Source organism: Narcine bancroftii, unplaced genomic scaffold (assembly GCF_036971445.1).
Source record: "Narcine bancroftii isolate sNarBan1 unplaced genomic scaffold, sNarBan1.hap1 Scaffold_163, whole genome shotgun sequence".
Lineage (NCBI taxonomy): Eukaryota > Metazoa > Chordata > Chondrichthyes > Torpediniformes > Narcinidae > Narcine > Narcine bancroftii.
Window position 1 is genome coordinate 1,609,603 of NW_027211898.1, and position 14,492 is coordinate 1,624,094.

The following is a 14,492-nucleotide window of genomic DNA, read 5'->3' on the forward strand; positions in this document are numbered from 1 at the left end:
ATTTGGGAACAATGAAGAACTGTGGGGAACTGTGAAGGACAGTGGGGAATAGTGGGGAACAGTTAGTACAGTGGGGAACATAGAGTCACATTGGGGAAGAGTGGGGAACACTGGGGAAATGTTGAAGACTGTGGGGAGCTGTGGATAATTCTGGGGGGCAGTGGGAAACAAATGGTGAACAGTGGAGATCTGTGGAAAACAGTGTGGAAAAGTGGGGCACAGATGGGAAAGAGTTGAACATTTTGTGGGCAAAAATGTGGTACAGTGGGTTACGGTGGGGGGATTGTTGGAGAACAGTGCAGAACATTGGGGAATATGGGGAACATTGGGGAACAGATGGTGACTGATGTGGAATATAGGGGAACAGTTGGGAACATTGTTGAACAGTAGGGAATAGTGGGAAAATGGGGAAAAGTGGGGAAAAGGAGGAACTGTGGGGAACAGTCTGGGAATTGAGGGTAACAGGTGTGAAACAGTAGAGAACAGTGGGAAAAATGGGAAACAGTGTGGAACAGAGGGAGAAGAGTGTGGAATAATGGGGTATACTGCAGAACAATGGGCAATGGAGGGGAATATTGGGGAGAAGGGGGGAACAATGAGGAAAGGGGAGCAGATGGGAACAGTGGGGAACACTGCAGGAGAGATGAGAACAGAGAAAACAAAAGGGAGCAGGGGGAACAATGGGGAACGGATGGGGAACAGTGGGGAACCATGGGGAATAGGTGGGAAACTGCTGGGAAACACTTGGGATTGGTGGGGAACAGTGGGAAAAAGTTGGGGAACAGGTGAAGAACAGTGGGGAACAGAGGTGAACTGTGGAGAACAGATGTGGAAGAGTGGGGATTAGTAGGAAAAATGGGGAACAGTTGGAGAACAGTGGGACACTGATGGGGAACAGTAGGGAAACATGGGGAAGAGGTGGGAAACTGCTGGGAAACAGTTGAGATTGGTAGAAACATTGGGGAACAGGTAAGGAACAGTGGGGAACAGTGAAGAGTTGTGGTGAACAGATGTGGAACAATAGGGTACAGTGGGAAAATGGGGTACAGTGAGGAAAATTGGGATAAATGGGCAAGAGTGGGGAACAGTTTGGAAACAGCTGGAAAACAGTGAAGAACTGTGGGGAACAGATGTGGAACAGTAGGGAACAGTGAGAAAAATGGGTAACTTTGGGGAACAGTTTGGGAACAGCTGGAGAACAGTGGGGAACAGTGAAGAACTGTGGGGGAACAATGGGGAACAGAGGGGAAGAATGAGTAACAGTGGGGAACAGAGGGTAACAGTGGAGAGCAGTGGGGAACATTTGGCGAACATTGGAGAATGTGGGGAACAGTGTTAAAAAGTGTTTGACAGGTGGGGAACAGTGGGGAACCGTGGGGAACACGTAAAATTGTTGGGGAACTGTACTATGGAGGGCAACAGCTGGGAAAATTGAGGAATGTAAGGAAGGAAAGGGGAACAGTGGAGATCTCTGCGGAACAGTGGGCAACAGAGGGGAATAGTGGGGAGCAGTGGGGAACGGATAGCGAACTGTGGAAAATGGGAGAACAGTGGAGAAAAGTGGGGAACAGATTGGGAAATGAGGGGAACAGTGGGGGACCATGGAGAACAGTGGTGAAACGTGGGGAACTGGTGGGAAACAGCAGGCAGAACAATGGAGAACAGGTGTGGAATAGGTGACGAACAGTGGGAAACAGTTTAGAACAGATAGGGAACTGATGGGGAACTCTGGGGACTTGTGGGGACTGTTGGGAGGGCAGAAAGGTACATATATACAGATTTGAAATATGCATTTGGAGTGGTACACACATTTAGGAAAATTTGGAAAGAACGAGGGATGATAACAACAAGATGAAAAGAACTGGCTCATGAGCAACTAACTGAAAAGACTTTGGAAGCATTAATCAAACCAGAAAGAATTGCCACAGTACATGTACCAGGTCATCAGAAGGGGAACTCACCAAAAGCACGAGGAAATCGGATGGCTGATGAACTGGCCCGACAAGCGGCACGATCAGGAAAAGTACATCCACCTGATGGCTCTGATACCTCTCAGAGAAGGGCTGAAGAAGGTCCTATCTTTTCCCTCCCTGAAGAAGAAAAAAATGGAAAAGATGGGAGCAAAGAAGACGGAAAATGGTGGCTCCCCAATGGAAGACAATTGTTAAATAAAGAAATCACCCAGCAGATACTAGGGGAACTGCACTCATGCTCCCACCGGGAGTGCAAGCACTGTGTGATGCATTCTTACAAACTTATGCCTGCAGAGGAGTCTATATCCTAGCAAGACAGGCAGTGAACCGCTGTGTGATCTGTTTAAAGGTTAATAAGAAAGTTATAAGAAAGTTATGAAAGCTATGCCTGGAGGAGTACCACCTTTAGCAATCTGGCCATTTCAGCGGATACAAGTGGATTTCACCAAACTCCCTAAGGTCCAGCGATGGAAATTTCTACTAGCAGTAGTGGACCATTTCACGAGATGGGTTGAAGCGTTCCCCACCGTCAATGCCACTGAACAAGCATATAATTCTGGAAAAAATTGTACCCCGATATGGAATAGCCGAATCCATCAATTCAGATCAGGGAAAGCACTTCGCTTCTAAAATTTACAGCCTGGTCTGTGAAACCTTAGGGATAAAATGGAAGCTGCATACTCCAAGGCATCAAAGTGGAACAAATGAATGCCACTTTAAAAATGCAAATTACATAACTAAAAGAAGAGACTAAATTACCCTGGACCAAGTGCTAACCAATAACTCTTCTCAGAATTCGGACAGCCCCATGACAAAACATTAATATCCCCTTACGAGATGTTATTTGGACTCCCATATTTGGGGCGGATAGAAGGAATACCTACAGTCAAAAATAATGATGTGTTTTTAAGGAATTATCGACTGGCAGTTTCTCGTTCTCTTGCAGATTTAAAAGCTAAGCGTCTGCTGGTGCAGAGCCCTCCTCTGCATTTCTCTATCCACTCTGTGAATGCTGGTGACTGGGTCCTGATCAATTCGTGGAAAGAAGAAAAGCTTCAGCCCTGGTGGAACAGACCATATCTAGTACTATTGACCACAGAAAAATCAGACTGAACAAAGGAAAAGGGGTGGACACATGCTAAAAGTTAAATAAATGGGCCCCAACAGTATCAGATAGATGTTTTCGCTGTAAGAAGGAAACGGGAACAACAGTATATTTCAATTTGGGCATGTGAGAAAGTGGAAAAGTTTTGGGAAGATCTAAATCAGGTATTAAATAAAATCACAAAAAATAACATATCAAAAAATCCAGAGATTTTTCTTCTAAATAATATAAGAAGTAAAGAACGTGGCCTCGATTTGTATGAAGCGCAAAAAAGATTTATTACGATAGCCTTAGCTGTAGCAAAAAAATGTACAATGTCAACCTGGAAATCAGAAGATAGCCTGGGAATACAGCAATGATACATGGAAATGAATAAATGTATTGAATTGGAAAAATAACATATAATTTAAGAAATAACATCACAGTATTCGAACAAATTTGGGAACCGTACATGGAACACAAAAGAGAGGTCCTACCGCAGACCACCACCTCTTGAAATGACAGAATGAGAAGTAGACGAAATGAACTGACCCAGTGTGTAAAAGTAGATGACACAATTTTCTTGTCTATTCCATTGTGTGATAACATTGTTTAATGGGTTTATTGTATTGTATATGTTGAATGTTTAGTGGGTGGGGAGGGGGGTGGGACACTATATATTCAAGAGGGAAACGTTTGTGGGTATTTTGGTGAATATGGCTCATAGTGCGAAGAAAAAAAACTTTAAAAAAAGAATAAAGGGACCTGTGGTCCCACCACCAGCCACAGAAAGAAGGAAAGAGGAGTAAAAAGGAACAGAAAAGAAAACTACAATAATGAAACTTTTGCGCTTACTATTTCAATTTGACTTATACATATCATAACTTTGCGTGTTAAACCTAAAAATTATTTTATCTCTCTATGTACTAATTATGCTAAGAACCAAAATCAAACAGATTGTTGGGTTTCTGCGAAAATACCACACCATGGCAAGTCAGGAGTCCCCTTAGTAGCAATCCCTCTCTCCCTACACAAATTATTTGATATATAGATCTTGCCGAGCAACAGTGATCCAACCATTGAAGATAAATACAAAGGGTGGTCGATACGACCAAAACCAACAAAGTCACCAACTCCTCAGTCTGGAGAGATGCTTCCTTTTGAGAAACCAACTAGGAGTTTCCAATTTCATGAAGAATTAGACCGTCACACGACTGTGAATCCCACACCCGGTGAATGGCACATATTGGGTGTGTGGACGTAAAATTTATTCATGGTTACCTGGAGAAAAGGAATGTTGGAATCGGACAAAAGGATTTATATTGACCTGTACACCTAAAGGTTGGAGTGGATGTTATTACCTGGCTTACTTAATTCCCCATGTCCGTGAACTTAATCAGCTACCTGTACTAGGCTTGTCCCATGGGAAAAGCAAAAGGGTGACTGAAGGAGATCGTCTCATGTGGAGGTTTTTCCCAACATATGGAGCTGCACAAAGTGCGGTTGAGATTCAAAAATAGCAGCCACCCTAGATGAACTAGTAAATAATACGAACCTGGTACTTGGGGAAGTCCAATCCCAAGTCTGGGCAATAAATACAGAAATGGCCACCATGCAACTTACAGTCCTCCAAAAATGCATGGCCCTTGATTTTATTTTGACAGAGAAAGGGCTTTAATTGGTTCTGAATGTTACACATACATCCTGGATGAATCAGCTAATATCTCGGATTTGGTGGTCCATATTAAAAAGTGTAGAGAGAAGATCCAGGAGACTAGAGATAAATATAAAAAAGGAGGTGATTGGACATGGGGAGATTGGAATTTCGGAGGTTGGCGGCCATAGTTAATGAACTTTGCTATATCTGGCTGAATGATTCTAGTGGGCTTATTGATTGGATCAGCCATCCTACGATGTTTTATCATGAGATCCATTTGCTCAGCTATTGGAGCGAAGCAGGTGGTATTAAAAAATCCCATGGCAGATGAACAACGACAAATTCAACTCGTACAATTTGAGGAAACAAAAGGTGAACAATAATGCAGTTTAATCAGAAATACATGATAACGAGAAAAAAGGAGGAATTGTGAAAAACGGTTGAATATGATTAAACTCGCACCATTCTGTGAAAAATGATGGAATGCAAAGTATGTAGATAAGAGCTTGAGAGTAGACAGTACTAGCCAGTGGGCCCCTTCTTATCTCAAGCCCCAAGGATGCAAGGAACTGGTTCAGGTTGGTACAGTGACCTAAGATAGTCTATAGCTCGTACTGCGATTGCCTCATAGAGACATGAACAGGCAAAGTATGAAGAGGGAAGAACTGAGTGATACCTGGATTGATGGAAGGGAGAAGGAGAATGTTGTAATGTATTGGGATTCTGATTGGAAGAAGGTAAATGAAGGTGGGGTGATGTTGAGCGCGGGACTGTACAAAAGAGTGATGATTCTGAACTTCCAGTGTGTCCCCAGACCAGGGACACCCGACTCTGCAGACTCGAAATAAAGATGAACCTGTTCTTCAAAACTTTTATCTCCAGAGTAAGGATTGTGAACACTTTATATTTCATGGTGGGGAATGGATGGTGAACAGTGGCGTAGTGTGAGAAACAGTGTGGAAAAGTGGGGCACAAGTGGAAACAGATGAGCTTCTGCTGGTCAACAATGGGGAACCAGGGTGTACGTTGGGGAACAGTGCGGAACATTGTTCCCCACTGTTCTCCTTTCCTCGTTCCCTCCCACTCCCCACTATTCCCCTCCGATCCCCATTTTTCTACAGTGTTCCCCACGCTTCCACAATCTTCTCCAGCTGTCCCCCCGGTTCCATACTTTTCCCCATGGTTCCCTACTTTTCCCCACTCTTCTGCATTATTCCCACTGTTCCCCACTTTTGCCCTCTGTTCCCCATTTAACCCACTGGTCCCCATGAACTGTTCTGCACTGTTGCCCATTTTTCCCAATGTTCTCCACTGTACCCCATCTGTTCCCCATATATACCTGTTCCCCAGAGGTTCACACCTGTTCCTGACTATTCCCCACAGTTCCCCACTTTTCCTTTCTGTTCTCCACTGTGCTCCTCTGTTCCCCAACAGGGGGACAGTGGGGAGCAGTTGAGAACAGGTGACGAACAGTGGAGAACTAACGAGTAACAGTGGACAAATGTTGGTAACAGATGGGGAACAGAAGGGAAAAGTCAGGAACAGTGGGGAATAGTTGTGGAACAATGGGATAAATGTGGAACGGAGACAGCTGGAGAACAGTGGGGAACAGGGTGGAACAGATGCAGAATAGTGGGGAAAAATAGGGAATAGTGTGGAGCAGGGGGTTCAAATGGAGAACAGTGGGGAACTGTGGGGAACAGTGGGAAGCAGATTAGGAAATGATGGGGAACACTATGGACCCATGGGGAACAATGTGAACACTATGGAACAGTGGGGAACAGTGAAGAACTAAGGGAAGAGGGGAAGAATGAGGAACAGAGGGGCACAGTGGAGAGCAGTGTAAAACAGAGGGGAAGATTGGGGAAAATGGGCAACAGGGCAGAAACATAGAAGATCAGAGCAGGAGTAGGTCATTCGGCCCTTCGAGCCTTCTCCGCCATTCAATGAGATCATGGCTGATCTTAAATTTCAGTACCCCGTCCCTGCCTTCTCTCCGTAACCCCTAATTCCCTTATACTGAAGAAATATATCTAATTCCCTCTAAATATATTCAATGAACCTGCCTCTACTGCTCTGTGTGGCAATGAATTCCACAGATTCACCAGCCTCTGGGTAAAGAAATTCCTCCTCATCTCGGTTCATAATGGTTTGCCTATTATCCTCGAACCATGGCCCCGGGTTATGGACTCCCCCACCATTGGAAACATCCCTTCCTCATCCATTCTGTCCAGTCCTGCCAGAACTTTATATGTCTCTATGAGATCCCCTCTCAATCTTCTAAACTCCAGCGAGTACAATCCCAAATTGTGCAATCTTTCCTCAGAAGTTATTCCTGTCATTCCAGGTATAAAGCCTGGTGAATCACCTTTGCACTCCATTGCAAGAACAGAAAAGGCGACCAAACGTGCACACAATACTCCAGGTGTGCTCTCACCAGGGCTCTGTACAATTGCAGTAAGGTATCCTTATTCCTATACTCAAATCCTCTTGATGTGAAGGCGAACATAGCACTTGCCTTTTTAACCGCATGCTGTACCTGCATGCTCGCCTTCAGTGACTGGTGCACAAGAACCCCTAGGTCTCTCTGCACTTCCCCATCTCCCAATCTATTGCCATTCAAATTGTAATCTGCCCTCTGGTTTGTGTTACCAAGGTGGATAACCTCACATTTATCCACATTGTAGTGCATTTGCCATGTATCTACCCAGTCCCCCAATTTATCCAAATCACACTGGAGCTTCCTGACCCCCTCTTCAGTGCACACAACCTCTCCTAGCTTAGTGTCGTCTGCAAATTTGGAGGTATTACATCCAATCCCCTCATCCAGATCATTAATGTAAATTGTGAACAGCTGGGGTCCCAGTACAGATCCCTGTGGCACCCCACTGGTCACCGCCTGCCACTCAGAAAATTAGCCGTTTATCCCAACTCTCTGTCTTCTATCTGCCAGCCAGTTATCAATCCACATAAATACCTTCCCCCCACAATCCCATGAGCCTTGATTTTGCATGCCAGTCATTTATGTGGAACCTTATCGAAGGCCTTTTGGAAATCCAGGTACAACACATCCACTGGCTCTCCCTCATCTATTTTACCTCTCACCATCTCAAAGAATTTCAATAGATTTGTCAAGCACAATTTACCTTTTGTAAATCCATGTTGATTCTCTCCGATCCCTTCTCTGCTAGTCATATGCTCCGCTATTACATCCTTAATAATGGATTTCATCATTTTGCCCCTTACTGATGTAAGGCTCACCAGCCTATAATTCCCCTCTTTTTCTCTACCCCTTTTTTAAATAGTGGGGTAATATTAGCTACCCTCCAATCCATGGGTACCGATCCTGAGTCTATTGAGTTCTGGAAAATAATTTTTAAAGCATCTGCTATCTGAAGGTCCACTAGAATGTAGATTATCAGGCCCTTGGGATTTATCGGCCTTCAATCCCTTCAATTTTCCCAAGACCATGTCCTTAGAGATACTGATTTCTTTCAGCTCCTCCCTTGCATTAGTGTCTATGTTTCCCAACATCCTTGGGAGGTTACTGTATCCTCTCTTGTAAAAACGGAACTAAAGTAAGAATTTAATTGGTCTGCCATTTCCTTATTCCCCATTATATATTCCCCTGATTCTGCCTGCAAGAGACCTACTCTGGATTTCACCAATCTTTTCCTCTTGACATATCTATAAAATCTTTTGCAATTGGTTTTTATGTTTGCCGCAAGCTTACTTTCATAATTTATTTTTGCCCTCTTGATTAATCCCTTCGTCCTCCTTTGCTGCATCTTGAACTGTTCCCAGTCTTCGGATTTGGTACTTTTTTTGCCCAATTGATATGTTCTCCCTTTGGACCTAATGCTGTCTCTAATTTCCCTTGTTATCACCAGTTGAGTCACTTTTCTTGGTTTATTTTTATGCAATTCTTCCATTAGATCTTTGAATGCTTTCCATTGTCTATCCACCGTCAACACCCCCCCCCCACCCCATAAACCACCCAATCAATCTTACTCACCTCCCGTCTCATACCATCATAATTCTCTTTATTTAAATTCAGGACCTTAGTCTCGGTGATAATTTCTTCACTCTCCATGTCGAGTGAGAATTCGATCATATTGTGGTCGCTCCTACCCAAAGGGCCTTGTACAACAAGTTTGCTGATTAGGCCCTTTTCATTGCATAATACCCAGTCTAAAATGGCCTGCTCCCAAGTTGGTTCCTCGACATATTGGTCTAGATAACCGTCCCGTAAACATTCAAGGAATTCCTCCTCCTCAGTATTTTTACTAATTTGACTAGTCCAATCGATATGTAAATTAAAGTCTCCCATAATGACAGCTGTTCCCTTATTGCACGTTTCTCTAATTTCCCTTATTATGCCTTCCCTCACCTCTACATTACTATTTGGAGGCCGATATACCACCCCCACTAACATTTTCCGCCCCTTGCTATTCCTCAGTTTTACCCATATAGATTCCGTATCTTCCGAGTTAATAACCTTCCTGTCAATTGTGTCGGTTCCTTCTCTCACCATCAAAGCTACCCCACCCCCTTTTCTTTCTTGTCTACCCCTCCCAAATATTGTATACCCCGGGATGTTAAGTTCCCAGGCTTGCCCACCTTGCAGCCATGTTTTGTAATCCCAATCAAATCGTATTTGTTTGTCTCAATTTCCACAGCCAATTCATCTACCTTGTTCCGAATGCTTCTTGCATTAAGATATAAAGCCTTCAGATTTGATTTTTTCACCCTCCTTGCTCTTTCTGATTTTTACTTTCGCTGCCTAACCCAACTTTTCCTATTTTATCCTTCCTGTCCTTTGCTTATCATACAGGTTCCCATCCCAGTGCCAAATTAGTTTAAACCGCATCCGACGGCTGCACCAAACCTAGCTGCCAATACATTGATCCCTTTTGAGTTTAGGTGTAACCCATTCTTTTTGTAAAGGTCATGCCTTCCCCAAAAGATAGCCCAATGGTCCAAGAAGCCAAAACCCTGTCTTTTACACCAGCCCCTCAGCCACACATTCACTTGTCTTCACCTTGCATTTTTGTCCTCACTTGCACTTGGCAGAACAGATGCAGAACAGTGGAGAAAAGAACGGAACAGTGTGGAACAGGGGGTCAGCTGGAGAACTGTGGGGACAGATGGGGAACAGAGTGGACCCATGGGGAACAGTGGGTAATTTTGGGGAGCAGTGGGGAACAGATGGTGAACAGTGGAGAACTGTGAGAAACAGTGTGGAAAAATGGGGCACAGATTGGAAACAGAGGAGCATCTGATGGGCAACAATGGGGAACCATGGGGTACAGTTGGTAACAGTTGGGATCTGTGGGGAACAGTGGGGAAGAAATGTGGAACAGTAGGTTAAAGTGGGAGAAATGGAGAACAGTAGGGAACAGAGGGCAACAGTGGGGAATAGATTGGGAACAGCTGGAGAAAAGTGGGGAACAGTGAAGAACTGTGGGGAACACAGGGTAACAGGGGAGAGCAATGGGGAACAAAAGGCGAACATTGGAGAACGTGTGGAACATTGGTCAAAAGTGTGTGACAGGTGGGGAACAGTGAGGAACAGTGGGGAACAGTTGGGGAACAATGGTGTATTGAGGGCAACAGTGGGAAAAATTGATGAATGGATGGAAGAGATGGGAAAAAGTGGGGATCACTAAGGAACAGTGGGGAAAAGTGGGGATCACTAAGGAACAGTGGAGAACAGGGGTGAATAGTGGGGAGCAGTGGAGAACAGATAGCAAACTGTGGAGAATGGGGGAACAGATTGGGAAATGAGTGGAAGAGTGGGGAACCTTGGGGAAAAGTGGGGAATGGTGGAAAATAGCTGAGGAACAGTGGGGAACTGATGGGAAACGGTGGGGATCCGTGGGAGACAGCTTTAACAATGATGTATGGCGCACTGAGACAGAAACTGTGACACCGGATTCAGATCAATGAGAAGGTTTATCAGTGATGAAGGATAAACTGTGTCAGATACTGTGAAAACCAGGTTCACAGTGGGGAGAAAGTTTATCGGTGATACAAAATAAACTCTGGCATATACTGTTATAACGGATTCACAGTGGGTAGAAGGTTTAACAGTGATGTATTGTAGACTGAGGCGGATACCGTGAAACTGGGTTCACATTAGTGAGATGGTTTAACGTTGAGGTTCAATGAACTGTGACAAGTACTGTGACACCAGGTTCACAGTGTGGAAGAGGTTTAAACGTGAAACGCAATACATTGTTGCAGATACCGTGACACAGAGTTAACAGTGGGGAGACATTTTAATGGTGATGTTCGGTAGACTGAGGCATATACTCTGACTCCGGGTACAGAGTGGGTAGGAGGTGACAACGGTGATTTGCAGGAGTCTGAGACAGATACCGTGACACCGGGTTTACAATGCGAAAAAGTTTATAGGGTGATGAAAAATGTTTACACTGTTAGCCCGTAATGTGTCAGTTAAGTCTAGGAACTGACGGTGGCAATTCGTAATACCACGCTGTGCACTCGCTATATCATGCCCCCCCCAAATTCGTCACTGTAACTTAAGATACCAGATATGCTTGAGTTAGGCAGACGTTCATGTCGCCTGGGTTGATAGCACTGAACTGGTGAAGTAGGGTCCATATGGCAGGTTTAAGTCTGTCCACGCTGAATAGCTGTGGATGCCCTCCGATGTCCAATGTATATACCACTCCATATCTCTTAATCAAACAAAATGGTCCTTCATGTGGTTTTAGTAATGGTGCCCCTGGAACCTGTCTTCGTACAAATACAAATTCAGTGTTTAATAGTGATTGGGGGACTTGTTGTCTAGTTTTGCCATGCCAGTTGGTAGAGGATGGTTTGCTGTTAGCAATACCCTTGCGGAGTTGTTGAAGGATGTCCATGTCTGAATTGTTCCTGAAGTGAATATCTTCTGGAACCATAAGGGCCGGACGAAACATCAATTCTACAGATGATGCAGACAGATTTTCTTTTGGAGCTGTTCATACTCCTAATAGAACCCAAGGCAGTTCATCGACCCAGTTGCTCCTTACGTGATATTGTAATGAATAAATATATTTGGAGAATTTGGTAATATTTGCGATTTTGGTAAGATTTAGTGTAGGTTACAAACATACATACATACCTTTTAAAACAGATTTTATTTGAAAGACTGAAGAAATATTGATGCACATACACAAGTAGGTGTTAACTGAACTGATGTAATAAAATGAATGACCATTGTTTGGAAATGGAGCCAGGATGACTACAAGTACCTTTCTGCAGGGTGCTTACAGGAAAGTCACTCACCGGTTTTGTTTACCTAACCACAGCTTGAGCAGAAGAAAGAACTCCTGTTGTTTGGAATAAGAGAAATGGAACTCTGTGGTCACTGAAAGAAAGAAGTTATCATCTGGAAAACCCTGAAGGGGCAAGTTTCATCAGCGAGACATTGACGTGACTAATGGTGGTACCTCAGTTGTGGAAATCCTGGAACAACAAATCACTCTCTGCAAACCCTACAAGAACCTTCCTGAGCGGTAAACATTTACCTTTCGAGCACCAAAACCTGGTGAAATTTATACATGATCAATTATGTGCACAGCAGAAGAATTGCCTGCATCCAGAGAACTTGGAAGAAGGAGAAGTGAGATTGAACTGTGAACCAAACAACTTTTCATAAAATTTAAACACATTACAAACATGTGTGCTTAGAATTAGAAGGGGGTTAATTTGGGTTAGTTAAGTTAAAGTTTCATTCTATTTTCATGTTTAAAGTTGATTAAAAATAACTTCTGTTTTAAAAACCACCTGTCTTGGTGAATGTCTATTGCTGCTGGGTTTTGGGGTCCTTTGGGCTCGTAACAATATCTGCTTAGATAATGACATTGGGCCTGTTCAAAGTAGGAAATGGCTTCTACCAGCAGGAGTTTCTATTTGAGAAAAAATACTGATAGGTGGCTGAACACATATGTTTCCTAAAAATTAATACCCTCTCCCTCCCTAAACCACATTCAGCCCTGTGACATCTTTCTCCATTGCATTACTGGGACCACCAAGGACCTGACCCATTTCCCATCTTTCCTTGCAATGCCAATATGGCAGCTGCCATTAAGAACAGACAAATCACATTTTAATTCAGCAAGCAAGATGAAAATCATCTGGACATCCTGCTTTAAAAGAAGGGTAAACAAGCCTTCCTAAGTTTGTCACTTCATTTTTATTTCAATTCACATGGGGCATTAGCAAAAAGTGTCCCATCCATTTCGTCATCAAATTATGAGTAAAATCATGATTGCTGTTCATGAAAACCCATAACCTTCAATGTTACACAGATAATCTAGGAAGAATTATGTAACAAAAGTAAATGAAACATTAAAAGAATTTCCCCCTTATAAACACTGAGATTGTAGCACGCCAAGCGACCGGGCGAGCAAAAAAAAGTGAAATCGGAGCAACACTCGGACAGTCCAAGACGGCCCTCCCCGACCTGCGACCGTCATGGAGACTGAAGGATCAGTCAGATCTCACAATGGTCGCAAGTCGGAGTTTTCCCCGTGTGCGGTGCCTGAAGTATTAGAGCCTATTTTTAAAATCAAATGATTTGACAAACGAGAACAGAGACACAGGGAACGAAAGACCCAAAATGTGCGGATTGAATTTGTGACTCAGTGTCTCGGGGTCCATCGGCTGGGGGAAGCCATCTTAATTTCTGTGCGCATGCGCGAGTCATCAGTTGGCGCTTGCCCAAAGGGTTCGCTTAGGGCCGTCATTTGGCACATGCGTATCAATCGTACATGCGCGAACCGAACGCCAAGTGGCGAACCCATCGCGCATGCGCCAACCAAAGACGTGCAAATCTCCTTCTTGCCCCTCCCCTCCCCCCCCCCCCCCCCCCCGCTGCCAGTTACCCCGCGGCCTCCGGCCTCGCCCTGTTGGCGCCATCAGGCCTCGCACCGACGCCTCGGCTCCACCCAAACACCACGTCGGTACCGGCCGCTCAACGGTGGGGCCCATCGGGCTGCGGGTCGCTCGCTCTCTCTGGACCGCGCGGCTGAGGAAGGTCCCGGCGCCGCTGCCAACTTCTTCCCGTTAGCGCCCTCGGCGACGCGACGGACCCCGAGCTGACGACGCCACCGCCAACGTCCCGCCTCCTCACAGCAAGAGCCAATCAGCCCGCGAATCCGCCCATCAATCTAACCCTACTTCAGCGTCCAATCCAAAAGCGGCCTCACCGAATCAGTCCATTGGCTCGTGCAATTGAAGCAACTCATCAGCGAGCGATGGAACACACAGTCGCACCCAATCAGCATCGCAAGACAGAAAAGAGAGGCAGTCGAAGGAGCAGTAAACCCTTCGGCCCTTCCACTTCCTACTACCCCAACTATCAAATCCTTGGGAAACACAGGATCACTCTGTCCTGGCTCCTGGATTCCTCTGATCTCAAGAAATACATTGCACCCAAACTACAAGGGAGACTATATATTATCAATCACTCCTTCATATTTATTACTGCTTCCAATTTAATGGAGGACACAAGTGGTTGTGTCAGACAGCTGGACCTCCTCGGTGAACCTCATGGAGCAGGCAATCATGGTGAGAAGATAACTTGCCCCGCGGGAGGCTAGTAGTGACCCTACAATGTTAATGTAGACATGGCTGAACCTACGTGGTGCTGACTTGAATGTCTGGGGATGGTGCCTTCACGTATTCTGCATTTTGGTCATCTGGCAGAGTGTGCAGATCTTGGCCCCGTGACAACCTGTTTCCGGAGGCTCAGCAAGACAATCCT

General features: G+C 44.8%; 1 protein-coding gene across 3 annotated transcripts in view; it reads right to left on the bottom strand.

Moving 5' to 3' along the window:
• LOC138750525 (uncharacterized) overlaps window positions 1-13,859 on the bottom strand; it is a 195,371-nt gene extending 181,512 nt beyond the window's left edge. Inside the window, exons 1-2 of one of the 3 annotated variants that reach the window (XM_069912607.1) lie at window positions 13,694-13,859; window positions 1,962-2,090 (exon numbers count right to left, since the gene is read on the bottom strand). The gene's annotated coding sequence lies outside the window, so the exon portion shown is untranslated. Of the gene's footprint in view, window positions 1-1,961; window positions 2,091-13,611 lie in introns of all 3 variants that reach the window. The other 2 variants (XM_069912606.1, XM_069912609.1) reach the window with 2 other exon arrangements.
• Window positions 13,860-14,492: the final 633 nt, after the last annotated feature.